Genomic DNA, 27,947 nt, shown 5'->3' on the forward strand with positions numbered 1-27,947 from the left:
GGGGAACTCTGCTTTTCGCTCTCCCAATCCCCCTGCTAGTGTTGCCTCTCTTACTGTGTCTCTCTCTGTCAAATAAATAAATAAAATCTTAAAAACACACACACACAAAAAAAAAAACCCACTAGGTATTATATAAGACTGTTGAATCACTGACCTCTACCTCTGGAAGGAGTAATACATTCTATAGTCGTTAATTGAATTGAGATGTTTATTTATTTTTTTAAAAGATTTTATTTATTTATTTGACAGACAGAGATCACAGGCAGGCAGAGAGAGGAAGGGAAGCAGGTTCCCTGCTGAGCAGAGAGCCCGATGTGGGGCTCGATCCCAGGACCCTGAGATCATGACCTGAGCCGAAGGCAGAGGCCCCAACCCGCTGAGCCACCCAGGCGCCCCTGAATTGAGATGTTTAAAAAACAAGGGGAAAATGTGGGGATTAGCGGGCACACAGTGGATGCTAAATAATGGCAGGCAAGTTTTGAAGCCCCGTTCTTGGTTGAGACAACCTAGTTTTATGGATCTAGTGGAGCTGGACATGCAACTTGCTCTCCAACACACAAACACTTCTGTTTCAGCCCCAGGACCCTGAACACGTTCGGGGCGGGAGGTCAGGGGAAAGGCACTCTGCTGGCCCTTGCACTGCCTCGATCATCGGCAACTCTGGGGATGTCCTACGTCCAAGGTTTTCAGGCTTGGAGTAACACCCGGCTGTGTCAGAGAAAGACAGGGTAACAGCTCCCCACTTCTTTGTTCACGTCTCTCAGGGAACGTTCCGGGGCACCTAATTAATCAGATTCTTCTATGCTTTTCCCCCTCTCATCCCCTGTTCTTGCAAACTCCTCAGTCACTAAGGACCTGAAAAGAAAAAAAACAAACATTGAGCTCCTACGTTATGGGCGAGGAGGGAGCAGAAGGTTGACTGAAGACAAAGCAGAAGGGGACACCGAGCAGCCTCCCCCGCACCCCCACTCCTGGGTGTGACAGTCGCGACCTCCTTCCAGGAAGCTCCCAACGCCCAGAAGGAAGCTCCCAACGCTCTTGATGTTAAACCCTTGCTCGAGGGGAAAAACAACCTTAACTTGAAAATGGCAAGGCCTCAGCGATCTTTGTAGGTCCTCTTTAGCATATGAAAGTTCTTTTGAAACTTTCATTTTTCCTTACCTCCCCCTCCCACCTTGTAGGTATATAACAGGCCACTCCACAGGCCCTCAGTGCGGTTCTTTTTGCTCTGGGGTTCTGTCCACGTGATCTAATAAACCACCATTTTTCACCCAAGATGTCTCAAGAAATCTTTCTTAGTCATCGTGTTGGCCGCGGATTCCACCCCATCGAACCTCCCAGGTAATTCCAAAACCCCACCAATGGGCACCCTCCTTTTCTGTCTTACCACCAGAAGATTCTAGAAACTTGAGACTCTCCTCAGGGCTGTAGAAGGTAAGAGTGAGAGAAGAATGGTGAGTAATCGGGTTGCCTGTGTTGGTAGTGAAAGTTGAGATCCTCAAAACTGTGTTTGCTGCTTCTCTCCCTCAACCCTCAAGTCCCGTTGCAGAACACTTTTCTTTTGGACTGCTGTGTACACATGAGAGTCTTGTTAAAAAGCCTATGGTTCTGCATTTCCAATAGGCTCACGGGACTCCCAACGCTGCTGGTCTGGGGACCACACTTTGAGCAGCAAGACTGTGGCAAACTGTCCCACCTTGAGTCATTTTTAAAACGGGGTATGTATGACCCCAGCTTAGCTGGCTGTTGCTAGAAAAAAGCAACTTCCTTTCCCCACTGACAAGTCAAACCGACTGACCCAGTTCTGATGCTCGTCCTAGAAGTATAAGCTTTTGTTTGTAACTGGGAAAAGGAAAAGGGGAGAAGGATTGAGAGGGAGAGAGAGGGGTCAGAGAGAAGGGAGAGGAAGTCCGAGGAAACAAAACGGTCAGTCTCCAACCAGGTCTCTTCAACTTGTTATGGTGCTGGAAAGGACCTCACAGAGCTGTGGAAGAGTAGAGTGTAGACCTTGAGGTGAGGGCAGGGTCACTGGAGGACCAGGCAGAAGGGAAACGGTGGGGCCCAGACTTGAGGACCCCGGCAGGCACCCAACAGTCCTCTGGAGCCCCGGGGACAGAACACTTGGGAGGCCCCGCAGTTGGCAGCCTCGGCCCGGGCAGACGTTCTCTGGTTGCACTTGGCGTCCCCAATGGCTCTGTGAGGAGCGGCTGGGGTTGAATGGCAGCCGAAGAGGAAGGGAAGAGCACGGCAGATGCCCCTGACCACAGGGACAAGTTTGTGTTCACCTGTGTCATCCCAGAGCAAATGTGACACCAAAGAATCAGTTGGATCAAAAATGTTATTTCATTTTACGATTTTATTTTAAGATTGATTTATTTGAGAAGAGAGTGCACAACTGAGAGGGACAGAGAGAGAGAATCTCTTTACTCTGAACCGAGCATGGATCAGATCCCAGGACCCTGAGTCCTGACCTGAGCCGAAACCAAGAGAAAGATACCTCACGACTGCACCCGCCAGGAGCCCCTGAATCACAATTTTTAAAAAAGATTTTATTGATTTATTTGACAGAGAGAGAAACAGCGAGAAAGGCAACACAACCAGAGGGAGTAGGAGAAGGAGAAGCAGGCTTCCCGCCAAGCAGGGAGCCGGATTCGGGCTCTATCCCAGGACTCTAGGATCAGGATCTGCGCCGAAGGCAGATGCTTAACGACTGAGCCACCCAGGCACCCCTGAATCAAAATTTTTAGAAACCGGTTATCAGAAGAATTTTCAAAACAAAAATCCAGGGGCGCCTGGCTGGCTCAGTCGGTAGAGCATGCAACTATGGATCTCAGAGTTGGAGGATATAGAGGTTACTTAACCATACGATCTTTAAAAACAAAACAAAAAGATCCTTTAAAAAAAGGTGGGGGATGTCTGGGTGGCTCAGTCGTTATGCGGCTGCCTTTGCTTCAGTGGAGCCCCGCTTCCTGCTCTCTGCTCAGCAGGAACCTGATTCTTCCTCCCCTACTCCCCCTGCTCTTGTTCCCTTTCTTGCTCTGTCAAATAAATTTTTAAAAAAATGTTATGTCCGAGTTTTCGCATCCGAGAGACCACCAAGGAGCCAACACCGATGTAATCACATGAGGGTTTATTTGACAAGCTTAAGCTTGGGCCCAAGTATACCCGACACAGGGGAGTAGGGACTTGGCCCCAAACCAGATTACAGTCAGTCTTTTTTTTTTTCTTTTTAGATTTTATTCATTTATTTGACAGAGAGATCACAAGTAGGCAGAGAGGCAGGCAGAGAGAGAAGAGGAAGCAGGCTCCCTGCCGAGCAGAGAGCCCGATGCGGGGCTCAATCCCAGGACTCTGAGATCATGACCTGAGCCGAAGGCAGTGGCTTAACCCACTGAGCCACCCAGGTGCCCCTTAGAGTCAGTCTTTAAAGGCAGAGTAGGGGTTGCTTCACCTGTCTGCCTCAACTGCCCCATGCGTGGGCAAACGTGGCAAGTTAGAGATGAAGAAAGCGCTGAGCCCAGGTGTGAGCCCAAACGAGGAATGTTCTGTCTTTTATCGTGTCCCTTGCTCCATCTAACCCTAACCCAGAACCCATATTCTCGACGACTGACACCAAGGTCACCTCATTAGCTCCATCTGCGTTCTCTAAATCCCATCAAGGAGGAATGAAGGCCTCCACTTCTCCACTGGGGAAAGTGAGGCTCAGGAGGTTAGGGAGTGTGCCCAAGGGCCCTGCGGAAGGGTCAGGGTGGCCACCCTATCAGGGCCCAGTCGCGGAGCCCCGCCTTGTCTCTGGAGCCCTTCCCAGGTGACCACAGCCGGGAGTTCTCCGCTGGTTCCCAGCCGCGCGGACCCAGCCAGCCCGCCGCAGGGTCCTACAGTGATGCCCCGACGAGTTTCCCGGAAACTCGGACCACTCTGCCCCAGCCCCGTCCTCCCCGGGCACAATCCCACTTCCCCGGGTCTTCCCCTCACGCCAGCAAGCGCTTTCCATCAAAGCGGAGCTCTGCTTCCACCGGGGTTCGTCTCCCGCGCGGCCACGCCTCCGTGCGCGGAAGGGGCGGGGCATTCAAATTGGAAATGGCGATCGGCGCGAGCGACAAAGCGCCGACAGAAGCACCATTTCTGTTTTCAGGTGTAGAGAATGGACACGTGTGCGGCCGAGCGTCCTGTCCGACGGCGGCCATAGCGCTGTCGGAGAGGGGAGGGAAGCGAGGCGTGGGGTGGGCGCGCCGGGGCTCGCCGTGAGTGCAATATGGATGGCGACGTGGCGGTGACGGCGAGGGAGGGGTGCGTGGTATCGCTTCTCGGCCTTTTGGCTAAGATCAAGTGTAGTATCTGTTCTTATCAGTTTAATATCTGATACGTCCTCTATCCGAGGACAATATATTAAATGGATTTTTGGAGCAGGGAGATGGAATAGGAGCTTGCTCCGTCCACTCCACGCATCGACCTGGTATTGCAGTACTTCCAGGAACGGTGCACCCCCTTGGGGACCAAAGTACGTGGTTTCTAATAACAGAGTTTGTTTTTAAGACTGTGGTTTTCAGTTTTTTCTTTTTGTTTTGGTGCATTTTGTTAGGCTTATTATGATTTCTGATGCTCATACCCCTAGCCTTTTGGGGTTCTGTAACTTCGCGTTTTTAGTGCTTGTGGGCAACGTTTTTTCTTGGATTAACAAAGCTTTTGGCAAATAGTTTTTGCGGGGTGGTTTGTCGTAATAGAGTCTCCTGCATTTTTATTCCCAGATTAATTAAAGGTGGAGGCAGTTTTTTTTTTGTCTTTTCCTAGTGATTGGTGAAAGAACAAATTGGCAGGGTCCCTGGACCTTTCTTTTACTGTCTTTTCTAAACCTGACTTTTTTTTTTTTAAGGATTTTATTTATTTATTTGACACACAGAGAGAGATCACTAGTAAGCAGAGAGGCAGGCAGAGAGAGAGAGAGAGAGAGAAGCAGGCTCCCTGCCAAGCAGAGAACCGGGACCTGAGCCAAAGGCAGAGGCCTTAACCCACTGAGCCACCCAGTCACCTAAACCTGACTTTAAATCTAGTGAGTTCGACCCTTTCTGAAGCTCTGTTTTCTCATCTGTTGAACAAGGATAGTTTGACCTACTTTATTACTGTGTGGATCCGGTTAAGGACTCACCAAGTTGTAAAACCACCAGCCAAGAGTAAGGGAGGAAGAAGAGGAAGGAAGCTGAGGAAATAGGGTGCTGGGCCTTGGCAGCCTCAGTTTCTTCAAATGGAAAATACCATAATACTTTTTCTCTTTGGGATCCTTGAAAGAATGAAATGAGTTAAAGGGAGGGGTTTAGGAGGTTGGGGAAACTGGGTGAAGGACATTAAAGAGGGCACATGATGGAATTAATTAAGGATAGGTAGGACTAGGTAGGGAGACACAGGAGCCATGTGATTGGCTCACGGAAATCTCAAAAATGTGCAGGCCTGGGGAAACCAGAGATAAGGGAACAAACTTGACTTCCCTGCCCTAGGTGTGTGGGATGAGTGTCTTTTTTATGATAATCACCTGCGACCAACAAAGAATAACCAGACCTTAAAGGAAGTAAGCCATTGAAAGTGTTATCACTAATATCAGTAGAGTGTTAAAAGGATTTTGGTTCCCTTTCTATAAAAGACGAACCAAACCCTCGTTGGCAATCCTGTTGGGACGCTTATCACTTCTTCTTCTTCTTCTTCTCCTTTTTTTTTTTTTTTAAAGATTTTCTTTAGGGACGCCTGGGTGGCTCAGTTGGTTAAGCGGCTGCCTTCAGCTCAGGTCATGATCCCAGAGTCCTGGGATCGAGTCCCACATCGGGCTCCTTGCTCAGCAGGGAGCCTGCTTCTCCCTCTGCCTCTGCCTGCCACTCTATCTGCCTGTGCTCACTCTCGTTCTCTCTCTCTTTCTGACAAATAAATAAATAAAGTCTTTAAAAAAAAAATAAAGATTTTCTTTATTTGGGACGCCTGGGTGGCTCAGTTGGTTAAGCAGCTGCCTTCGGCTCAGGTCATGATCCCAGCGTCCTGGGATCGAGTCCCACATCGGGCTCCTTGCTTGGCAGCGAGCCTGCTTCTCCCTCTGCCTCTGCCTGCCACTCTGTCTGCCTGTGCTCACTCTCGCTTCTCTCTCTATGACAAATAAATAAAATCTTAAAAAAAATTTTTTTTTTCTTTATTTGACGGAGATCACCAGTAGACCTTTGAGAGGCAGCGGTGGGTGGGGGGAGGCTCCCCGCCGATGTTGGGGCTTGATCCCAGGACCCTGAGATCATGACCTGAGCCGAGACCAACAGAAAGATACTTCATGACTGCACCCGCCAGGAGCCCCTGAATCACAATTTTTTTAAAAGATTTTATTGATTTATTTGACAGAGAGAGAAACAGCGAGAAAGGCAACACAACCAGAGGGAGTAGGAGAAGCAGGCTTCCCGCCAAGCAGGGAGCCGGATTCGGGCTCTATCCCAGGACTCTGGGATCAGCATCTGCGCCGAAGGCAGATGCTTAACGACTGAGCCACCCAGGCACCCCTGAATCAAAATTTTTAGAAACAGGTTATCAGAAGAAATTTCAAAACAAAAATCCAGGGGCGCCTGGCTGGCTCAGTCGGTAGAGCATGCAACTATGGATCTCAGAGTTGGAGGATATAGAGGTTACTTAACCATAAGATCTTTAAAAACAAAACAAAACAAAAAGATCCTTTAAAAAAAGGTGGGGGATGTCTGGGTGGCTCAGTCGTTATGCGGCTGCCTTTGCTTCAGTGGAGCCCCGCTTCTGGCTCTCTGCTCAGCGGGAACCTGCTTCTTCCTCCCCTACTCCCCCTGCTTGTGTTCCCTTTCTTGCTCTGTCAAATAAATTTAAAAAAAAAAAAAAAATGTTATGTCCGAGTTTTCGCATCCGAGAGACCACCAAGGAGCCAACACCGATGTAATCACATGAGGGTTTATTTGACAAGCTTAAGCTTGGGCCCAAGTATACCCGACACTGGGGAGTAGGGACTTGGCCCCAAACCAGATTACAGTCAGTCTTTAAAGGCAGAGTAGGGGTTGCTTCACCTGTCTGCCTCAACTGCCCCATGCCTGGGCAAACGTGGCAGGTTAGAGATGAAGAAAGCGCTGAGCCCAGGTGTGAGCCCAAACGAGGAATGTTTTGTTTGTCTTTTATCGTGTCCCTTGCTCCATCTAACCCTAACCCTAACCCAGAACCCATATTCTCGACGACTGACACCAAGGTCACCTCATTAGCTCCATCTGCGTTCTCTAAATCCCATCAAGGAGGAATGAAGGCCACCACTTCTCCACTGGGGAAAGTGAGGCTCAGGAGGTTAGGGAGTGTGCCCAAGGGCCCTGCGGAAGGGTCAGGGTGGCCACCCTATCAGGGCCCAGTCGCGGAGCCCCGCCTTGTCTCTGGAGCCCTTCCCAGGTGGCCACAGCCGGGAGTTCTCCGCTGGTTCCCAGCCGCGCGGACCCAGCCAGCCCGCCGCAGGGTCCTACAGTGATGCCCCGACGAGTTTCCCGGAAACTCGGACCACTCTGCCCCAGCCCCGTCCTCCCCGGGCACAATCCCACTTCCCCGGGTCTTCCCCTCACGCCAGCAAGCGCTTTCCATCAAAGCGGAGCTCTGCTTCCACCGGGATTCGTCTCCCGCGCGGCCACGCCTCCGTGCGCGGAAGGGGCGGGGCATTCAAATTGGAAATGGCGATCGGCGCGAGCGACAAAGCGCCGACAGAAGCACCATTTCTGTTTTCAGGTGTAGAGAATGGACAGGTGTGCGGCCGAGCGTCCTGTCCGACGGCGGCCATAGCGCTGTCGGAGAGGGGAGGGAAGCGAGGCGTGGGGTGGGCGCGCCGGGGCTCGCCGTGAGTGCAATATGGATGGCGACTTGGCGGTGACGGCGAGGGAGGGGTGCGTGGTATCGCTTCTCGGCCTTTTGGCTAAGATCAAGTGTAGTATCTGTTCTTATCAGTTTAATATCTGATACGTCCTCTATCCGAGGACAATATATTAAATGGATTTTTGGAGCAGGGAGATGGAATAGGAGCTTGCTCCGTCCACTCCACGCATCGACCTGGTATTGCAGTACTTCCAGGAACGGTGCACCCCCTCCGGGGTAATTTTTCTGGTGGTCAATGGCAGACTTGTTAGCAACTTTCTGGGCGTACTTCTATCCGGTGTTATTTTGTTGTTCTTTTTCATTTCTGGTTGAGAGTCTAAAGCATTAGTTCCTCTGATGAGGGGTGTCCTACTGGAAACTCTCTTTTTAGTTGTTCATGTAAGGCACTTACTAACTGTTCTTAAGATGAACTTAGAAAAGATTGTACTTCTTTCTAGGTATTGGAGGACAAACAGCCAGGCTGTGTTTGCTTATCATCTATCTTTTCTCTTTTTTTGTGTGTGGCTTTTAACTAGTTTATTGTGGTAAGTCGACCTTCTTTTCTAAGTGACATGTATAGACCTATGAGTGCAGGCAAGCGAACTGTCCTTGTCTTAACTGTCCTTTTTTATCTTCTGCACGGAGGCAAAAAGTTTCTCCAGGAGACCCTGAACATCACCTTCCCTGCTCCTTTCTTTTCCTTTTCCCCAGTTCCTGGCTGGTATGAGTAAGTTTGGGATTGGAACCCTAAATTAGGTTCCGCGGTGGGGGTGTGACGACGGGGTGATGACAACCACAAGGAGGGAGGGTGGGGGAGGAGACTACCACTGTTACAGCTTAGGGTTTATCCACAGTTCAAGAAATATTTGATGAGAGGGGCGCCTGGGTGGCTCAGTGGGTTAAGCCGCTGCCTTCAGCTCAGGTCATGATCTCAGGGTCCTGGGATCGAGTCCCACATTGGGCTCTCTGCTCGGCAGGGAGCCTGCTTCCCTCTCTCTCTCTGCCTGCCTCTCTGTCTACTGTGATCTCTCTCTGTCAAATAAAGAAATATTTGATGAGGGGCACTTGGGTGGCACAGTCTTTAAGCGTCTGCATTCCACTCAGGTCATGATTGTCATGATCCTGGGGCCCTGGGATCAAGCCCTGCATCAGGCTCCCTGCTTGGTGCGAATCTTCTCTCCCTCTCCCACTCTACTCACTTGTATTCCCTTTCTAGCTATGTGTCTGTCTCTCAGATAAATAAATGAAATCTTAAAAAAAGAAAGGACATATTTATTGAATGCCTGCTATGTGCCAAGACCCGATGACAGGGGTGCCCCCTACCCCCAGACAGACAGGCCTCCAGCCCCGAGAGAACTTATGGTCTCCAGTAGAGAAAATGGAGCAAAAAATCGGCGTGGGTCCAGGATGGTTTCCTGACCTGAGATTTCTACAAACCTTGCAAAGGATTTCTTCTCATGAGTTGTGCACACTCCTTTGCCACCAGAGGGTTCCCTCGACTGACTGATGCAAGGCATCTGTTTCCGATTCTCTATCCACTGATTGAATGAGATATCCTAGGAACTGATACCAAACAGTTGAGCACGGAACAGAAAATGAGCAAAGGATAGAGAGTCCCCGGGGCGGGGGAGGGGAGAGAGAAAAACACAGATAGAGGCTGACATCTGTCCCCCGGGACACATCCAACCCCACCACCACCCGTGGCCTGGGCCGCCTGCTCCTGGCACGGGCCCTAGGGTCAATCCATTCCCCTGTTGCATCCCCCTGATCCGGCAGGATATCCTGGGGGGTGGAGGGGGCAGGTACCTCAGAGGCCATCAAGAGACCCGCACACTCCCCTGGCGGTCCCACCCCACCCCACCCCTGACCACAGAGGGAGGTAAACCCTACAGTTTAAACAGCATGATGTTCAGGAGGTCCTGTTGTCGTCCCCGCGCAGGGACATCCCCTCCGAAGCCCAGAAAACTGCTTCCTCTTTATACCCGAGTCAACTGAGAGAGAAGGAAGCCCAGGGCCCAGCGGGCCTCTTTGCGTTGTGGAAGGGACACATTCCACACACCTAGTCACCCCATCTGGGCTCACACTGCGTGACTGGGAAGACCCTCAGCTCAGGCTGGCCTGGAGCAGAAGAGGGCCTTCAAACCCTTTGAGGGGAGCAGGGCAGTGGGGGCAGCTCTGCGGTTTGGGCCACGGGGTCTGGTGGACCCCATCGTGCTGATGACAGTGGGCGGGTCCCTGAAGGAAAGACATGTTGTGTGGAGTTGATGGGAGCCCCGGCGGGGAAGGATCACAGTGCGGGCTCTACCTGCGGGTTCTGGAGCAGGCCGCTGGGCCACCGATGCCAGAGACTCTGCCTTCTGAAAAGCGGCTCCTGGCACACTGCTGGGCCTTTGGGGAGACGGCTGTTTCCCGGGGAACCACGGATACCGGGGCAGGGCAGGCTCCCAGCAGCGGCAGGCCATCCTGAGATAAACGTGGGGTATCAGGGTGGAGGGGACACTGGGCGGCCGACAGACCCAATGACTCCACCGGCCTTTGTTGGCTACCCCAGACCCGGCACGGTGGGCATGTGAATGGGGGGAAGCCCACAAGGGTGTCCGTGGAGGTCCCATACCGGCCAGCATCCTTCGGGGGCCCTCGGTCCTGAGCTCGGTGGGGGTACTGGGGCCGGGCCATTTCTACCGTGGGCATGTGGGGCTCCTCTAGCCAGCCGGCTTTGTTTCCAGAAACCTCTCATTAAGGGCCCTGCCTTTGTCAGGTGCCATGGGGCTTGGGGCTCTCCCAGCCCACACCTGCCTCCTTCCTCTGTCTTTCAAAGCATTAGCCACCCCCGCATCCCTCCCCCGCAAAGAACCTCTTGTGCTCCTCACTCTGTCCAGCAACATCTTCCCAGAGGACCCAACTGCCACCTAGGACTCAGACCCCAGTGGGCAACTTTACCAAACATTTGACTATGTAATGCTCATGTCTGTCCAATGGAAGGAAGGAAGGAAGGAAGGAGAGAAACAGAAGGAAAGGAAGGGAGGGAGGGAAGAAGGGAGGAAGAAAATGACGAACAAAACTGGGAACAAATATTTGCCAGTCTACCGGGAGGCGGGGTTCATCTCCAAATTACACAGGAGACCCCGGAATGGGGTCAGAAAGAAAAAGCAAAGAGGAAAGACCGACTGGATAAAACATGAGTAAAGATCATGCAGTTCAGGGGAAGGATCATCAATGTGGCTTTTCACATACGGAGATGCAAAGATGAGCAAGGACGGACAAAGAGAGAAATGCGTAGGACAACGGTCCCGAGATAGAATCGATCACCTGTGAGTTCGGCAAAAATCCAAGAGTCTGATGAGCTACTAGGTACGCCAGGCCCTAAAAACAGATGTCGCTGGAGAGAGAACGCTCAGTCCCCGCCCCAGATCTTTGGCTGCGGTGAGGGTAGCAGGGACCACCACGAGGGTGCGACACCTTGCTGGAGGCACATGGCTCTCGGTGAGGGTGGAACCCCGTTCCGTGGGTGTGGACCTCTGTGGGCTCTGGGGCACGGCCGGGAGGGGGTTCTCACTCCGGATGCCCTGGGGTCCGTGAACGCGCAAGAGGCCAACGCGTGCACTAGAAGGCGAAGAAAGCGTCTTTCCCCGGAGGGGCAGTGCAAGCGCCTGAAGGTCAAAATACCTGGGAACCCATCCGGTGACTCCTGAAGACCCCGGAACCAAGCAGAGGGGTCTTGTGTGGGCAAGGTGGGAAGAGCCCTCACCAGAAGCCTGCGCCAGGGGCTGGGTAAGCGGGGTTGATGGCTGACCTGGTTTGAGCCTCCTCCCTTCACTCGTCCCTTCTAGGGATGTTTAGGAGCTGGGCATGGCTCTAGCTGCCAGAAAGGCATAAAAAGCAGTCCAGGTTGGATTTCCAGGGTCGGGGGGCGGGGCGCTGGGGTGGAGGGGCAGGGGCAGGTGTGGGATAGGAGGCCATCGGGGACCAAGCGCCTGGGGGACCTATCTTCTCCGTGCTGGTGCCAGCGACAGGAGAAAGTTAAAACGAGGCTGGGGGCCCGAGAGGGGCGCCTCTCTGGTGGGGGCGGGAAAACAGGAGGCACGAAACAGGCCCCACATTAGGTGTTACTAGGACCAGGCCTTCAGGAAGGAGATGGGGGTTGGGAGAAGTGACTGGCCCAATTACTGTCTCTCCGGAAGGGTTGGCTACTCCTGCTGGGCATTTCCACAGAGGGCCTCGGAGGCTCACCCGAGCACTTCCTGAGGACGAGTGCAAGAGAGATCTCCTCTCCACCAAGGGAGAGGGGGGCAACCCCAGGGCGGGTGAGAGTCACAGAGCCCAGAGCTCGGGCCGCTCTGGGCCGGGAGCACAAATACCGCCATCGCGTTACCCGCGTCCCCTCTGCCCACGCAGATGCGTCCGAACCTGCCGCCCTCGTTAGTTAACCTCCCAGGCCCAGGTTCGGTTCTCAGGGTTCCCTCCCATAGACTCCAGCAGCCGGCGGGGCCTGCGCTCCAGACGCGGGTGGTTTCTGGGGACAGGCCGAGGGCGGCAGGTCACCGGACCCGTTTCTTAACCTCTCGGGTCTCGGGGATCCCAGCTGGGAAGTGCGGGTGAGAAGAACTTCAGCTCGCTCCGGGGTACCCAGGGCACAACGCGGATAGCGAAGCCTGCAGGGCAGGTGCGTCCAGCGCGCGAGGGCGGTGCCATCAGGGTCCTTTCCCCGCAGGGCCACGACCCCTGAGGAGTCCATGAGGTTGCGGTGCTGGTCTCACGGTCCTTCCGGCTAAGTACAGGCTTTGCGGGGCACCCACCGAGCACAAAAACAGACGGGGGCCGGGGAGCGGTTGGCGGGGTAGGTGTCTAGGTCGCGGAAGGCTGGAGAGGAGGTGGGTAGGGCGGAGGCCGGCTCCCGGACACAGGCACCGGCCCAGGTTCCCGGCCCTTTCGCTTGGGTCGGGGGGCGGGGCGGGGCATGCAAACAGCAGGTCATCCTCTAGGGAAGAGGGCCAGGGAGCGGCAGGGGATGTGAAAACTCACCAGCAATGCGGGGGATCACTGCAACCGAAACCGCGTGTGGAGCGTCCCGCCCCGGGAGAGTGAGCCAGATAGAGGGTGACCCAGCTCCCGGGGAGTGCAATACAGACGGCGGCGCGGCGGTGGCGGCTAGGACGGGGAGGCCGGCATCGCTTTTGGACGTTTTGTCTAAGATCAAGTTTGGTATCTGTCTTATTAGTTTATTTCTTTTTTTAATTATTTTTTTTAAGATTTTATTTATTTGACAGAGAGCACAAGTAGGCAGAGAGGCAGGCAGAGAGAGAGGGGCGGGGCCGGGGCGGAGCCGGGGGGGCGGGGGAGCAGGCTCCCTGCCCGAGCAGAAAGCCTGATGCGGAACTCAATCCCAGGATCCTGGGATCACGACCTGAGCCACCCAGGTGCCCTGTTCTTATCAGTTTAATATCTGATACGTCCTCTATCCGAGGACAACATATGGGGCAGATTTTTGGTGCGAGGAGCTGGAATAGGAGTTTGCTCCCACCACTCCACACGTGGACCGTGTCATTGCAGCACTTCGAGGAACCAACCTTCAGGGGTAATGCCTATGGTGTAAAAAGCCGACTGGGACAGGTGTGTCTTTTCCTCAGCGTGTTTTTCTTTTTGAGTTTCTTGAGTTTGTTAATCTCAGTGACGTTTCATTTCGCACCTAGGGTCCTGGCGCGTGGGTGTTTTCAGCAGCACAGATTTGGGGTGGCGAGGTGTAGCAACTGTGGCATGGGTATGCAGAGCCTGACCTTCCTGCCCCGTGGCACCGCCCTTGGTTGATCTGTGTGCGGGTGGCCATCAGGATCGGTTTCTCCACGTGTTTGCTGCCTCTTCTCCAAGTGCTTTCCCGGCTTTCTCCTGGTCCCCTTCTGCCCTTGAGGTGGGCTCGGGCCAAGGGTGCGGAGGAGCCGTTTTTGGTAGAACTAGGTAACGTCCTTGCACGTGTGACCCGACCTCCAATCTAGAGGACTCCAATCTGGCTCCTTCAGGAAGCTCTCCACTGGCTCTGCGGGGCCCCCCTTAACCGTCCGGAACAAAGAACAGGCAGCTGAGGTGGTGGGTACAAAGGGCTTTCCCGGGAGGGAAGGAAAATTTGTTCTTCCAGATCTGTGGCCGCTGTCTATCCACCCTGGTGGCACTCCAGAATCTCTGGGGTTTCTCGTTTCAATCAGACGTATGCCCCAGGACCGCCATACAGCAATGGAATTCGAGTCTCCTGGGGGGCCGGGGCGGAGCCTGTGGACCTCCAAGGCCATGGGCAGGAAGCACTCCTGGGAGCATCTGGGAAGATGCCCCTGAGTCAGCTTCTGAACCAGGCATTCCCTGTGACAATGACGGTGTTGGGCGGGCTCCAGGCACGGGTCCCTTCCCGACAGTCCCGGGACTGGCTTTGTGTTCAGCACACCCTAGGCACTCAGGAAACAGTGTACCGATGAGGAAATGAGGGATTCCCCGGTCTTGACACAGACAGGAGACCACCCAGTCCGGTCGGGAAGCCTTTGGACCCATATCCCGGAATCTCTTGAGAGCCCGTGAGACGGAGCTGCCTTGCCCTGCTGCCTTCCCCAAACTCGTTGTCCAGATTTGTTTTCGGTGTGGAGACTGACGCCCCCCCCCCCCCAACCACGAGGCTATGAAAAGATCTATAGCTTACATAATGAGGCTTTCCAGGGAGAGCCAGGTGGCTCCTAGGCCAATTCAAAAAGGGCTTGAGAGCAAGGGGAGGAGACTGGGTTGGTGTGTTTATGGCGGTGAGTGGAGGGCCTGGGGTAAGGGCACCTTACAGATACCAGGGGACCTTCTGTGATCCTGCCTTCCATTGGATCAGAGTCTGATGTAATAAGGAGGGTTCCAGCCAGAGTGGGGTGGGGGTGGGGGCTTCCTGTTGGAAGGTGAACCTTTGGCCCGAGTTGGGGATATGAATGAGTCTGTGAAGGAAGGGACACGGGGGTGGGTGAGGGGGCGATTATGATAGCAAAGAGCCCATCAGAAGTAATCGTCCCCTGGACAGTCTGAGGCCCAGATCCTAACTTCAGGTGGCTGGGCAGGTCAGCTGGATCAAACCCTCCCCTCCTTCCCTTATTGCCCCCCGCCCCCCGCCACTTCCAGTGGGCGACCAGAGAAGAATTAGGCATAAACAAGTCAGCTGCAAGAGATTGGGAGCAGGGGACAACAGTCGAAAAGGACTGCTGCCACGAGCACCTCCACAGTCTCCCTTTTATTGGATAGAAACAATAGCCAACAGAAGGACCGATGAAGGTCAAACGTCTTGCAGACGAGCAAGGAGGAGGATAAAGTTTATAGTTAACCAAGCACATTCAAAGGACTCATCTAACTAACAACGGGTGCTTCTGGGAAGAGAAAGGAGCGGTAACGGAGAAGGGAAGCAGGCGGTTTTCGTTCCACCCTGAGCTGACGGGGTGTTCCCGAGTGCTCGGCTTCCCTGAAGCAGGCGGCCTCCCGCCCTGACCCAGCCGGGCATCCTCAGCTGCCCAGCTTCACGGTCGTATATCGTCCTTCTCCCCAAAGACCTGTTGCCGGTATATGTATTTCTTTTCTTTTCTTTTCTTTTTAAAGATTTTATTTATTTATTTGACAGAGAGAGATCACAAGTAGGCAGAGAGGCAGGGAGAGAAAGAGAGAGAGGGAGGGAAGCAGGCTCCCCGCCGAGCAGAGAGCCCGACGCAGAACTCGATCCCAGGACCCCGAGATCACGACCCGAGCCGAAGGCAGCGGCCCAACCCACTGAGCCACCCAGGCACCCAGTATGTGTATTTCTTAAGGCCATATCTAAATGTGCTTGGCAACTAGTAAAATCCTCCAGGGCTTACAGTTTAAGTAACAAATTGTTCCGAGGGCAGCAGCACCCCCCAGCCACTCTTGCCTCAGACTGCAATGTCCCGGTTCCCCCCTCCTGTCGACGTGCCCTGAAATTCTGCCTTTAAGCCCCCCTGAGGTGTCAGGCAGCCCTTCCTGCTTCAGCTGGCTTTGTGTTCCACCGCACCTTCTCATTTATTGACTAGGCATCGCGTACTCCTGTTAGTGACACCCAGCTCCATGGGAGAGGCCTTGGGCCTCAAGGGGGTCATGGCCAGGTGGGAGCCACGAGCATGTGTTCATCTCTCACAGTCCCCTGTGCATGGAAACCTGGGGTTCTGGACATTTGGGCAAATGTCTTATCCGGGTCCTGAGCCGGATGATCCCTGCTTGGGGTCGGGGAGGAGAAAGGAAGGGCATCTGGCTTCGCTCTACTCCCAGGACCAAGCAATGCCCTGGTGGGTGGTGTCGCAAGTGGTAAAGGTCTGTTGGTTGAGCCGGAGCCCGTGGTGATGGCAGGAGGCCTAGAGTCTCCTGCACTGGGACACGGACCCCAGCTCAGTGGCTTGCAGTTATAACCTGCTGGGCAGACCCGTTTCCCCAGGTAAGAAAAGACAAGAGGTTTATCCCCGGGCGCCCTGCTCTGTCTGAGGGTCTGTCCACACTATAGTGCCTGCTGCTCCACGAAGGGGCATCCATTCTCCTGAGAAGGAGTCTCCATACAAGTGACCCGACAGTCCCCCGCACCCCCCCCCCCACCATGAATGCCTAGAGGGCAGGAATGAGATCACAGTCTCTTCTCAGTGCTGGGCTCCCTGATGGGTGCCCAGCCATCATCTGCATGGACACCACGGGTCAATCCCGTGGACTCGGAGAATTGAAGGTGGTCAGGTCTGTGTGTTGTTGTTGTTGTTGTTCTTTTTCTTCTTTTTTAAATTAAGCTCTTGGCCCAATGTAGGGCTTGAACTCATGACCCTGAGATCAAGAGTCCCATGCTCGGGATGCCTGGGTGGTTCAGTTGGTTAAGCCGCTGCCTTCAGCTCAGGTCATGATCCCAGGGTCCTGGGATCGAGCCCCGCATCGGGCTCCTTGCTCAGTGGGGAGCCTGCTTCTCTCTCTGCCTCTGCCTCTGCCTGCAGCTCTGCCTGCTTGTGTTCTCCCGCTGGCGCTCGCTCTCTCTCTCTCTCTCTCTCTCTCTCTGACAAATAAATAAATAAATAAAATATTTAAAAAAAAAAAAAGTCGAATGCTCTACTGATGGCCAGACAAGAACCTCTGCTCTGGTTTGTTTGCTCTGTTCTGTTTTTTTAGATTTTGTTTTTTATTTGAGAGAGAGAGAGAGAGCACATACGCACACCCAGGCGCCCCAGAGAAATTATTTTTAAGGTCATGGTGAAGTCCTTTCTAACTTGCACTCAACAAACGGATGAAGGGGCGCCTGGGTGGCTCAGTGGGTTAAAGCCTCTGCCTTGGGCTCAGGTCATGATCTCAGGGTTCTGGGATCGAGCCCCGAATCCGGCTCTCTGCTCAGCGGTCAGCCTGCTTCCTCCTCCTCTCTCTGCCTGCCTCTCTGCCTACTTGTGATCTCTGTGTCAAATAAATAAAATCTTTAAAAATAAAAATAAAAGTAAACGGATGAAGAGCATGATCTGAATAACGACTTTTTGTAAGTGTCTTTATTTAGCAATCTCTACTCACTCCGTGGGGCTCGAACCCAGGACCCGGAGATCAAAGACGCCCCCCCCCCCCCCGCCCACCCCATAACTTTCCGTGGCACCTTAAGCACCTGGAATCGTCAGCGAGGCCCAAAGACCGCTCTCCGACAGAAGGAAATATTCAAGACTTAGAGGACAGACGGAGGGCCAGCCCCCTTAATTTGTAAATGACAGATCCAAGCGCCACCAATTCACCTAGCCAGAAAGGGGCCGAAGTGCCTGAACCGAGCGTTCCGAGAGCACAGCAACGTGGCGCTCACACCCAGGAGAAGACTCTTCGGCCCGACTGGAGAGGCGCACATCCAAACGGCGCCGAGGTACCATTTTCACCACCCACAAGGAAAGGTCGTCCCCTCGCGCCCCCCGCCCCCGCCAGCCATCCGAACTCCGTGGCCACGCGGAGTTGCTGGCGAGCCTGGGGAGGGAGGTGGCGCCCGAGAAGGTCCGCCGGAATTCTAGGCACTCTCGCAGCGAGAGTGGCGGGGACCACGCCGCCGCCGCCGCCGCCGCCCGCACGGCGAGGGCACCGGGGCACGGGGCCGGCCTCCGCAGAGCGCAGTTGGCCGGTACTGGGGTCCGTGCGTGTCGCTCCGAGCAAAGTCGGCGGGCCGCAGTGACGCCGAGGCAGCGGGAATTGTTCCGTTGCACGGGTGTCATCCGGGACATCCCGTTCTGGGGTCAGAACCGGCCGGGGCCCTGGCCGGAGGACACGGACGCGAGCGGAGCAGTGGCGAGCGGGGAGGGGGGTGGGGGTGCTGGCTGGAGAGCCGTCGCCGTCGCGACGCGCCGGGCAGCGGCTGAGCGTGCGGGAGGCAAGACCTCAGGCACGGAACCGCGGGTGGAGTACGCGGTCCGTGCTGGGGGCGGGGCGGCGAAAAGGGACCCAAAGTAAGGTCTGGCCTTCACGGGCTCCCGGGAGCGCCCAGAGCGGCGGCCCCGTCAGCCGTCCCTCCGCGGCCGCCGCCCCTCGCCCCGCGTCTCGGCGCCCGACGCGCGCGTGGCGGGCTCGCGGCTCGCGGCTCGCGGAGGCGGACGGGAGGGCGGAGCCGGGCCGCGGCGGCCGCGCCTCCTCGGGGAGCTGAAGGCGGGCCATGCAGATTCCGAGAGGCTGCTGGGCGAGGGAGGGCCGCGGCCGCCGGGGATACGGGATTTCTGGTTGGGAGGGAGGGAGAAGGAAGCCTCTGCCCAGAAGCGTCTGGTGATGTGGGTGGGACCGTGGACGGCGCAGAGGCAGTCAGGCGAGGAGTGAGGGTCTGGGCTGTCACCGTGAGTTGAATATGGCAGATGGGAGGACGGTGGCCGGGCGGGGGCGGCGTGGGGGTATCGCTTCTCGGCCTTTTGGCTAAGATCAAGTGTAGTATCTGTTCTTATCAGTTTAATATCTGATACGTCCTCTATCCGAGGACAATATATTAAATGGGTTTTTGGAGCAGGGAGCTGGAATAGGAGCTTGCTCCGTCCACTCCACGCATCGACCTGGTATTGCAGTACTTCCAGGAACGGTGCACCTTCCCCACGAAAATGGTGAACGGAAGAGGTGTTCTAGTATGGTAGTTTTTGTTTTTTTTGTCTGTTCTTTCTTGGTGTTTGGATGCCTTTGTTTTCCTTTTTTTTTTTTTGGCTATGATTTCGTCCCGTTCTCAGTGACTCTTTTCCCCCTTTACTTGTTTTGGTTTTCTTTTGTAACTCCTCTTTGGTCTTTTTCTCCAGCCTCATTTTAGGTCTTTCATTGCTTCTGTCTTTTTTGTACAGCTTTTTGTTTTTGTTTTTGTTTTGTTTTTTTCTTTTTGCTTTCTCTGGAAGATATATGCCTTCCTACCCTCTCTCTATGGGTGGCAGTTCTTTTTCTCCGCTCCTTATACCCTTGGCTTTGGATTTCCACATTATTGTCCCTTACAGCCCGCTGCCTTTTTTTTGCTCCTGTCATCTGCCTGACACACTCGTGTCCTTCCCAGTGATCTCAACAGCCACAATGTCGTTCGCCTGGCTGCCTGGCCTCTGTCCGAGTTCTCCCACCCTTGACCTGGTCAATGACCAATGAATGGCTACAGCCGCGTCCACATCCCTTATCACACACGCCCATCCCCTTCTTCCTCCCTCGACCTCCCTCTGCCCTTCGGTACCACCTTTCCGTGTCCCTTCACCCCCAGCCACACCTCCCCAATTCCCCAGCCACACCCCCCCCAATTCCCCAATGTCCTCCCATCCCTCCTGACAGAGATTAATTTCCCTGCAGGTACCCTCTGTCCCCTTACACATCCTTGGTGCCACCTGTGCCTCGGAACGTAGCCTGGCAGAAAGCGTCCCCACCGGGCTCATGGGGCTCGCCCCAGCTCTTTCAGGCCAGGGAAAACTAGGCACCGTCAGCGTTTGCTACCGGCCATCCAGAGGCCCTTAGAGGAAAGGTAAAAATAAAGCATCGTGGGAAACGGTGGGAATGGAAACGTAGCACCCCTACACGTTCCAACCGTTGTTTCGTCCTTTCCAGGTTCTCCACGTCTAAATACCTGCATCCTGGGACACGCTCCCAGCAATCTGCCAGGGTGACCTCTCATCGGCTGTCCCACCCGGCCGGCCTGTGGGATACTGCGTCCGGACCTGCGACCCATCCCCAGCAGGTCTGGCTCACCACTCCTTCCGGTTCTTCTTGCGCTTGCCTTGTCAAAATGTAACAGTCGAAGACATTTTTTGGTGACCCTTGCCGAACTGCAGATTCGGGAGTCAGGGAACATTCATCGGGGAATGTCGTCATCTGCAGACCTGCGATGGGAGCTGTCCCTCCACGAATGGGTCTCACCGACACGGGTTCCTCTGGCCGTGTTCTCGACTGCATTCCACAGAGGCAACGTGGAGCCCGCGGGGATGGTGTCTCCCATTCTGGGGGGGGGGGGTCTGCCTTCAGGAAGGAGGACTGGGTACTTCTTTGTTACGGCAAGGAGAAAAGGGGAGGACGGTGGGTGCCGCGGCACGACGTGTTCCGAGACCGCTGCAGCGCTCTCCCCTCTGGGAGATGCCTTCATTCCTCCATTTCCAGGTCCTTGTAGACGGTTTGGTCCTAGCCGCGGAGGGAGGAATAAGGGCAGGCAGGCAGAAGTAACGCCTGGGCTGACGACCCAGCAGACGGAGTCGAGACGCAGGGAAAGTTAAGGTCGCTGAGACCCCGCGGCGTGTCTTCGGTTTTGAGAGAAGGAAAAGCGGCCGCGGAAGCTGGCCCTGCCGCTCACGGCTAGGCCAGGGTGGTCTCCGGTTGGCCGTGGACCGTTGGCTGCGAGGGCGGCCGCCTTAGAAAGAGAACAGCCAGTGATTTTACTGGCCAGAAGAGTCTGTTCGGGGATGGCGGAGGCATCGCAGTCAGGGACGTGCAAGCTACGGGGAGCCACCAGAAAGTCTGAAGAGGCAATGGGGAGGTCAGGTTTTTTGCTTTGTTTGTTTTTTTTTTCCTTCCTTCCTTCCTTCCTTCTTTCCTTCCTTCCTTCCTTCCTTCCTTCCGTCACTGGAAAGTCAGCTTCAATTTCGATTCACGGAGGACATTGGGGAGGCTTGCTTTGAACAGAAGTTCACGGGAGAAGAGCGAGACTTTGAGGTTGTGGCGGTTTCCCATTCAAAGGCGGGCGGTGGTTAGTGCCTTGCTGCTGGGGCAAGAGGGGCTCTAGCTTCCTTTTCCTTACAGGCAGGCGATGACCTTCCCTGCTCCAGAAGGTTCTCCCTTGTCAGAATAACGTTCATCTTCCTTCTTCCTGCTGGTTAGGCAGGAGTGGTGCGGGCTTGAGAGCTCCCCTTCCAGGCCTTCCCGAGGCCAGCGTCAGCGAGACGTCCTTCCTTTGCGACATCAGCGTGGGGCCAGGCCGCTCTGGGACCGTGGCGAGTCAAGACGGGAGCGAGGCCCACCCGGTGGTGGGTCACGCGGGAAAGGAGACAACAAACAAGAACGTTGTCCGAACAACAGAAAGGACCAAACACGTCCCCGTACCCTGGCTAGCGGGAGTAACTGCTGCGGGACCGACCGGCAGCTTTGGCTTCGCTCTGGTATTCCTTTCTCCTGGGTAAGATTTATTCAGCTTCCCAATCACTGAATTCCCCTGACTGCCCGAAAGCATCTGTGGGGCAGCGGGAGATCTTTTCCCTTCTCCTCTTCGAGGTTCTTGGGGGCGGGGTGGGGTGGGCAGGGTGGCTGGGGCTTTGTGACCAAAGACAGATTCACCAGAGAAAAGCAAACCGAAGTGGATTCGTGCGTATATCTCACAAACACACGGGAGAAGCGGAGGGCTGAGGAACTCTGTGCGGTGGCTAGAACTTGGCCTTATATAGCCCCGTAACCCAAAACGAACAGGAAAAAAGAAAGAAAGAAAGGAAGGAAGGAAGGAAGAAGCAATAAATTTTCAGAGAAGTGACAAGACAGAGGAGAAGGGCTTAGAGTTAAGTCTAGGGGGGGCGAACGGTAGGAAGGTAAATATAAGGGGTGGGGGCGGGGGGATCGCGGAAGATAAGGGCCTGCCGGTAGAGTCTGTTAGGTAGAGTCCTCTGGGTCCAGTCTCCCGGGCCAAGAAGGAGCCGGGGTTGTCAGTGGTTCGCTTCTGTACACATTCACGTCCCGCTTTGAGGCAGGTGGGAAGACGGCAGAGTTCTTCCTTCTGTCTGTTTCAGCTCAAAAGCAATCTCTGTGTCTTGTCTGCTAAAGTGGCGTATTGGGGTGCGGGGCTGGGGGGAGGTCAGCAAACGCGGCTGCCCATCCCGTCCCTGCCTTACAGCGTCCCGCGGGCTCACATCCCGTCCGTGCTAAGCCGTTCCGGACACCCTCGCCCCGAAGCGCGTCCCCTCTCACTTTCGCAACAAGCGATGGCCGGGTTGGTTTCGTGACGGGTGTGTTCCTGGTGGTCTTTGGCTGGATGGTGTTGACACGTTGTTAAGAGGGTCCACCGGAGGACCCCTGTGGTAACTGCAATATGGAATGAGTTTTCTGTCGAAGAAGCAAGAGTTTTCTCTCTTTCTCGTTCCGGACCTCGGAAGGGCCTCATGACCACGGTTTTATGCGACGGTGATAAACGACCTTTTCCCAACGACAGCTCAGCCCCCTCGAGGTCCTGGAAACCCGGCTTCCGAAATCCCTTCGAGACTTAACGCTCTCCCTGACCCCCTCCCAACTTGGAAGTATGCAAGGGGCCGCTCCCCGGGACCCCAGCGTGGCTCGGCTCGTTCTGCCCAGGGGCCCCGTGCCCGCGCTTTCACAGAGTCACCTTTCGGCACCCAAGACGTCTCAAGGACTCCTCCTCGGCCCTGGGCTTCGAAGGCTCACCCTCTTTCCTCCACCCTGAGGCGCCCGGACGGGCGGCTTGGAGTCCCGAGGACTTTCTCTTCTCTTCCCTTTGCTCTCCTTTCGGGGGCTCCGCAAGGAGGCGGGTCTTCCTGGCCCAGAAACTTGATGCCCTCTCTCTACTGCTGTCCTTATGCAACGTGGTCTGTCCTGGGCACGGGACGGCCACCTCAGTCACCGGGACGGCTGCCGTCTTAAGACTCCCGTGGGAGGTTTCCTCCTGATGGATCTGAGGTGATCCCGGTCACATCCCCGGTCCGGCCGCTTGCGGCGGAAACCGGTACCCGATGGCGTGCAAACCCTCCCGGGGGCTCTTTCCTCGGGCAGTTAGTTCCCTGTTAGGACTAGTCGGGTTGGCGTGTCGCTTAGGTCCCGGTGGATGTCTGTCTTTACTGTTTTCCTTCAGTGTCCTCGACGAACTCCGTAAGCTACGGAATTCGGTAATTTCCTCCTGTAAAACTCTTCGGGCGTTCTCCATGGGTTAAAGACAGCAAGTTCTTCAAGGCAGGGTAAAGTAAGGCGTGACCTTCACAGCACAACCTTCGAGGCCCGGTGTTTCGGTCCCTGCGCCGGGCGCCCGTCTGTAGCCTAGGATGCAGTGGGGGAGCGGGGGGTACGGTAGCCTCCCTCCTCCAGGGGCCCTGAGCGGCGGCGGCGGCGGTCACAGCGATTTGATCTTTCGGGGGACGCCCCGGGTCGCTCTGACACCAGGGACCTCGGATCTATCCTGCGTGGGACGGTGCCCGGCAGTCGGGTTGCGTGGGGGTGCGGATCGTCTAGGTGATGGACCTTCTCGTGTCTTCAGTTCCCAAGGACTCTCCCTTGGGGTGCCTTTCAACCCACCGGAAACCATTGGGATTGCAAAACTTAGGGAAGGACTGAGCCCCTGTAACACTGCATGGGTTGGGTGGGATCCATCGGTTCGAGGTCCTCTGCGGGAAACGGGTCAGATGGTCCCAGGGGACCTTCGCGGCTCTACACCAGGACCCCCGACCTAAGGGCCTTTTGGGGAATGTGTTCGCCTGAAGGGGTCGGCTGGCAAAACTCCCCTCCTGCCCTATGGATGATAATTACCTAGCCAGGCCTCCTCCGGATAAAGCCAGGCGGCTGGAGGAAACATAGCGGGCCCCCCGCCCCCCAGCAAAGGGGACTCTTGTCTCTCACTGTTCCTCCTTCTCGTGGATGTGGGGACTAGACTTCTCCCTCGCTCATTTCCCGGGTTATCCGGCTGTAACTGGAGCCAACGGCGGTTGGTCTCCCTCGGGCCGGGGGCCGGAAGGAATGTTCCGGAGCAGCCGCCGAAACTTGCTTCGGGGAGACTCCCCGTCTTCGCTGGCCCGGCGGGGACTGCCTAGTCCCCCTCGTTGGCGGGAGAACACGGCATCTGCTCCTCTGTTGGGGTCCATGAGCTCTGGAACCGGGAACCCTTTCTTCTGCCCTCTGGCGGCCGTCTGCCTCTCCTGTCTCCTCGCTCCTGCTGGAGACTCGTTGGGTGCAGCGGGCCTGACTGGCTTCTGCATGGCCCTAGTCCTACCAGGGCTGGCTCCTCCTCCCCTCGCCGTTAGGGAACAAAGGAGAGCGCCCACCCCCACCTCCACCTGGATCCCGACCCCCAACCCCGCCCGCTCCAGATGATCTCCCCGCCAGTTGGCCAACCGTGAGTTCGATGGAACCTGTGCTCCTTGTAACAGGAGACCGTGGGAGACATTGGTTGTTTTACCAAGGCTTTGACTGGGAGGTCGTATCTGAGAGACCCATACAGCCTCAGCTAGGAGCAGACGGCTCTCCGGGACTAAGGCTGCCTTTACGGAACCCGGAGCCGTAGAACTACCCCTCGGAAACCTTGGCCTCGTACCTCGCTTACGGAGTTCCCAGCCGCCTCGCGAGGTGAGGGAAGAAGGACGTCAAGTCCTGGCAGGTGCGGGAACCTCGGGATGCCCTGGGGACCCCGTGAAGAGGAATCTGGCCAAATCGACAGGCACGACAGGCACGTCGGAGGGCAAGTCCTCGGCTTGGCTCCTGGCCTGGAGGGGCTACTAAGAGTTCAACCGAGGGACTCCTCATCAAAGTTCCAGCCAAGCCGATTCAAAGAGATCTGTATGATCGATCGTTATTCTTGCTGAGCGTGTGTGAACGGTTAGGCCAAGGTTGTTAAAACCGGACTTGTTTCTCAAGTGCTTGAAATACGTCCAGTGGCCCTCTCTGATGAAAAGGGCGGGTTGTTTCAGAGAGAAAAATTACGTTTCAGGAGCACACCTTTGTGGATGGTAAATTCTCGATCCGATTGTGTTTAAATGTTTGTTGTTCCCCTAAGCCAGACCCCTTGAGGTGAACGTCGGAGAAAGTACCGCGATAACGCGTGCGGACGGACGGAAAGCTCGTGCTTTCCGTGCTGTCGGGGATAGTCACGGGATCCCGTGGGCCCGTGATGACGTAACCGGCTGGAGAATGGGATCGATTCCCCAACAACTGCCTAACTCAGCGAGCAGCTCGACCCATTCTATGTGGCTGGGATGACAGAACCGTTCCCTAAAAGCCGGAGCGCACCCGACTCTGTAGGGGTGACGGTGGGCTCGTGGAGGTAATGGCTGGGTTGGATGGTGCCCTTGGGGATGCCCTCGTCTCTTGGCAAGTCTTCTCCGGCTTGCCAGTGATTCCTTATAATTAGGACACCGTTAGGGCCGGACCTCAGACATAAAGGGCTCCTCGACGGTTTCACCCCTCCTAGCCCTGTTGTTCCTAGAAGCCCCGCCTGCCGAGGTCCAGTTGCAAGGCAGGGCCTCAGCCAAGCACGCCAACAGCCCTCCCGGTAGAGCGGAGCCTCGAAGTTCCCCACGGGACAGTCCCTGACTGTGATGACTTCACATCAGGTCCCGAGTGTCTCAGAGACCAAAGGCCACCGATGGACGATGGGAGGCAGACTTAACGACGTACCAGGTTATGCGTATAGATGTGCCTGAGCTGATTCTTGAAACCGGTGAGACTTTCGGCCCAGCTTCCCTTAGGCCCGGACCTGAGCACCGTGCTTCTAGAGAGCGCAGCTGTTCAGAGGTTACCGGTCTTCCGGCCGACCAGGTTTAAAAGATGCCCCTGTTGGGGCGCCTGGGTGGCTCAGTGGGTTAATGCCGCTGCCTTCGGCTCAGGTCATGATCCCAGGGTTCTGGGATCGAGCCCCGCATCGGGCTCCCTGCTCCACAGGGAGCCTGCTTCCTCCTCTCTCTCTGCCTGCCTCTCTGCCTACTTGTGATCTCTGTCTGTCAAATTAAAAAAAAAAAAAAAAAGATGCCCCTGTTGAAGGCACCGGTGACGGTTGGTTTACCGATGGCAACCGTTTGCTGTCTACACCGGAAGCAGTTTCATGAGAAGCTGGGTGCATGTGCCACAGTGCTCACTGGTGCTTGGCAGTTGCCCAAGCCTTGCAAGTTCGTACTCACACTGACTCCGAATATGCTTCCCTGGTCCTACGTGCCGTGGGAGCAATTTGGAAGAGAAGGGGATTGTTATCAAGCCCGAACTCCCCAATCAAATAGGGGCCCGAGATTATCACTCTCCTTGACCGACTGGGCCGCCCAGGTGCCTCCTTGAAATTATTACTCTTCTCGAGGCTGTACACCTGCCTAAGGAAGGAGCCGGAATTCACCCCAAAGGACATCAAGGGATAGGACCTTAGAATCTGAGGGAAACAGCCCACTGGACCGTGCGGCGAAGCGGGCAGCACGGAATAGACAGAGGCGGAGTCTTTTATCCGTCTTCCCTCCAGTGGAGTCCCTGCGTGCAGCCCGTTCAGGCGAAGAAATGCGTGGGCCTGGCTTGTTAATAATGAAGGAAAACACCTTTATACCCCAGGATAACCCATGGGACGTAATACAGGATTCACACCAGGCTACTGATTTGGGTAGGAGAGGCCACGGAGGTGACAAAAACTCTAAGAAAAATTGTCCGTAGATCTGGACTCCCTCCGTGTCTACAGAGGGACCACGGACTGCCTTCTAGGACACAGATTCAAAAGTTGGCCCTCCGAAACGGAGTAGGCCTTGATACTTTGGCTGCAGTTTAAAGGAGCCCGGCGTCAGGACCCGATGGCTAGTCTAGAGTCTAGCTCGTGTCCAAGGCTTCCCCCAGGCTGGACAGGCCACGGTGCTGTGGGTTTTGGCCAGCATGAAAACCATCATCAACCCAGGCAACCTTCCCAACTAGAAACAGCGGTGAACACGTTCTGCGTCTCATCGGTATGACCGCCGAACACCCATTCTCGTTCCCTCTTTGGCACCAGACGATGTCGTTTGGCACACGGAAGCTCTTAAGAAGTACACGGTGAATGGGGCACCCGAGTGGCTCAGTGGGTTAAAGCCTCTGCCTCCGGCTCAGGTCATGATCCCAGGGTCCTGGGATGGAGCCCCGCATCGGGCTCTCTGCTCAGTGGGGAGCCTGCTTCCTCCTCTCTGTCTCTGCCTGCCTCTCTGCCTACTTGTGATCTGTCTGTCAAATAAATAAATAAAATCTTAAAAAAAAAAAAACAAAGAAGTACACGGTGAAGGCCCTAAATGATGACCCCACACGGCATTTCTCTGTTAAAAAACTAACACAGCACAAGTGCTTAAAACAGGTTTACAAGCTTTGCGCAGTGGCAGTATCGTAGCCAGTGAGGTTTATCCGAGGCGCGATTATTGCTAATTGAAAACAGGTGTACACAGTAGCATGACGTTAGGTGTTTTAACTAACGTGTGCTGAGCAGAACGACAAAACGCTGTGTAGACGTTCCGGGTTATCGCAGGGTGTTTGTCTGGGTGTCTTGACGTGAGTACTCACATTGGCGCTTTCAACGATCCCTCTCTTTCCTCTAGTGATTGGTTAAATTCCTGGACTGGCAAAGGATTTTTGTCAACTACGAGAGGACTCTTATTCGAGCTTCTTTTTCTTTCGGTTACACTAACGTCGTTTGGCTGTTTTCTCCCATCTCTCTCCAGCTGGCGTCGAGGCCCCTTGACCGCCGGAACTTCAGGCCAGCGGAGGAGCCTTCCCACTTCGGAAGATCTCCACACGCAGTCTCCCTTGGATTCAGCTGCCTCTGCCTTTTGTAACTCCCGTTACCTGTATGAGCCCTAGGTAGGGACATCTCTATGCCCCCGTCCAGCAGGAAGAAGTCACAGAAGAGGAGACCTTCCGCCCTCAAAACTGTAAAGATTTATTGGGTCAAAACTGTTCACGGGGGG

The 27,947-nt window shown here is 55.2% G+C and overlaps 1 long non-coding RNA gene, 4 other non-coding genes and 1 pseudogene across 5 annotated transcripts; all 6 read left to right on the forward strand.

Annotated features, from left to right (window-relative positions):
* The first annotated feature begins 4,299 nt into the window (after window positions 1–4,299).
* LOC125088279 (U2 spliceosomal RNA) lies at window positions 4,300–4,490 on the forward strand. Its single transcript, XR_007123674.1, has one exon. It is a non-coding gene; the product is annotated as a U2 spliceosomal RNA (small nuclear RNA).
* Window positions 4,491–5,138: 648 nt separating this feature from the next.
* Window positions 5,139–27,942, forward strand: LOC125087866 (uncharacterized). Its single transcript, XR_007123531.1, has 3 exons — window positions 5,139–5,149; window positions 7,108–7,121; window positions 27,841–27,942. It is a non-coding gene; the product is annotated as an uncharacterized LOC125087866 (long non-coding RNA).
* Window positions 7,908–8,098, forward strand: LOC125088280 (U2 spliceosomal RNA). The gene has a single exon (XR_007123675.1). It is a non-coding gene; the product is annotated as a U2 spliceosomal RNA (small nuclear RNA).
* Window positions 13,263–13,438, forward strand: LOC125088290 (uncharacterized; annotated as a pseudogene).
* LOC125088281 (U2 spliceosomal RNA) lies at window positions 18,746–18,936 on the forward strand. The gene has a single exon (XR_007123676.1). It is a non-coding gene; the product is annotated as a U2 spliceosomal RNA (small nuclear RNA).
* LOC125088303 (U4 spliceosomal RNA) lies at window positions 27,348–27,482 on the forward strand. Its single transcript, XR_007123688.1, has one exon. It is a non-coding gene; the product is annotated as a U4 spliceosomal RNA (small nuclear RNA).
* Window positions 27,943–27,947: the final 5 nt, after the last annotated feature.

Source organism: Lutra lutra, chromosome 16 (genome assembly GCF_902655055.1).
Source record: "Lutra lutra chromosome 16, mLutLut1.2, whole genome shotgun sequence".
NCBI classification, from domain to species: Eukaryota; Metazoa; Chordata; class Mammalia; order Carnivora; family Mustelidae; genus Lutra; species Lutra lutra.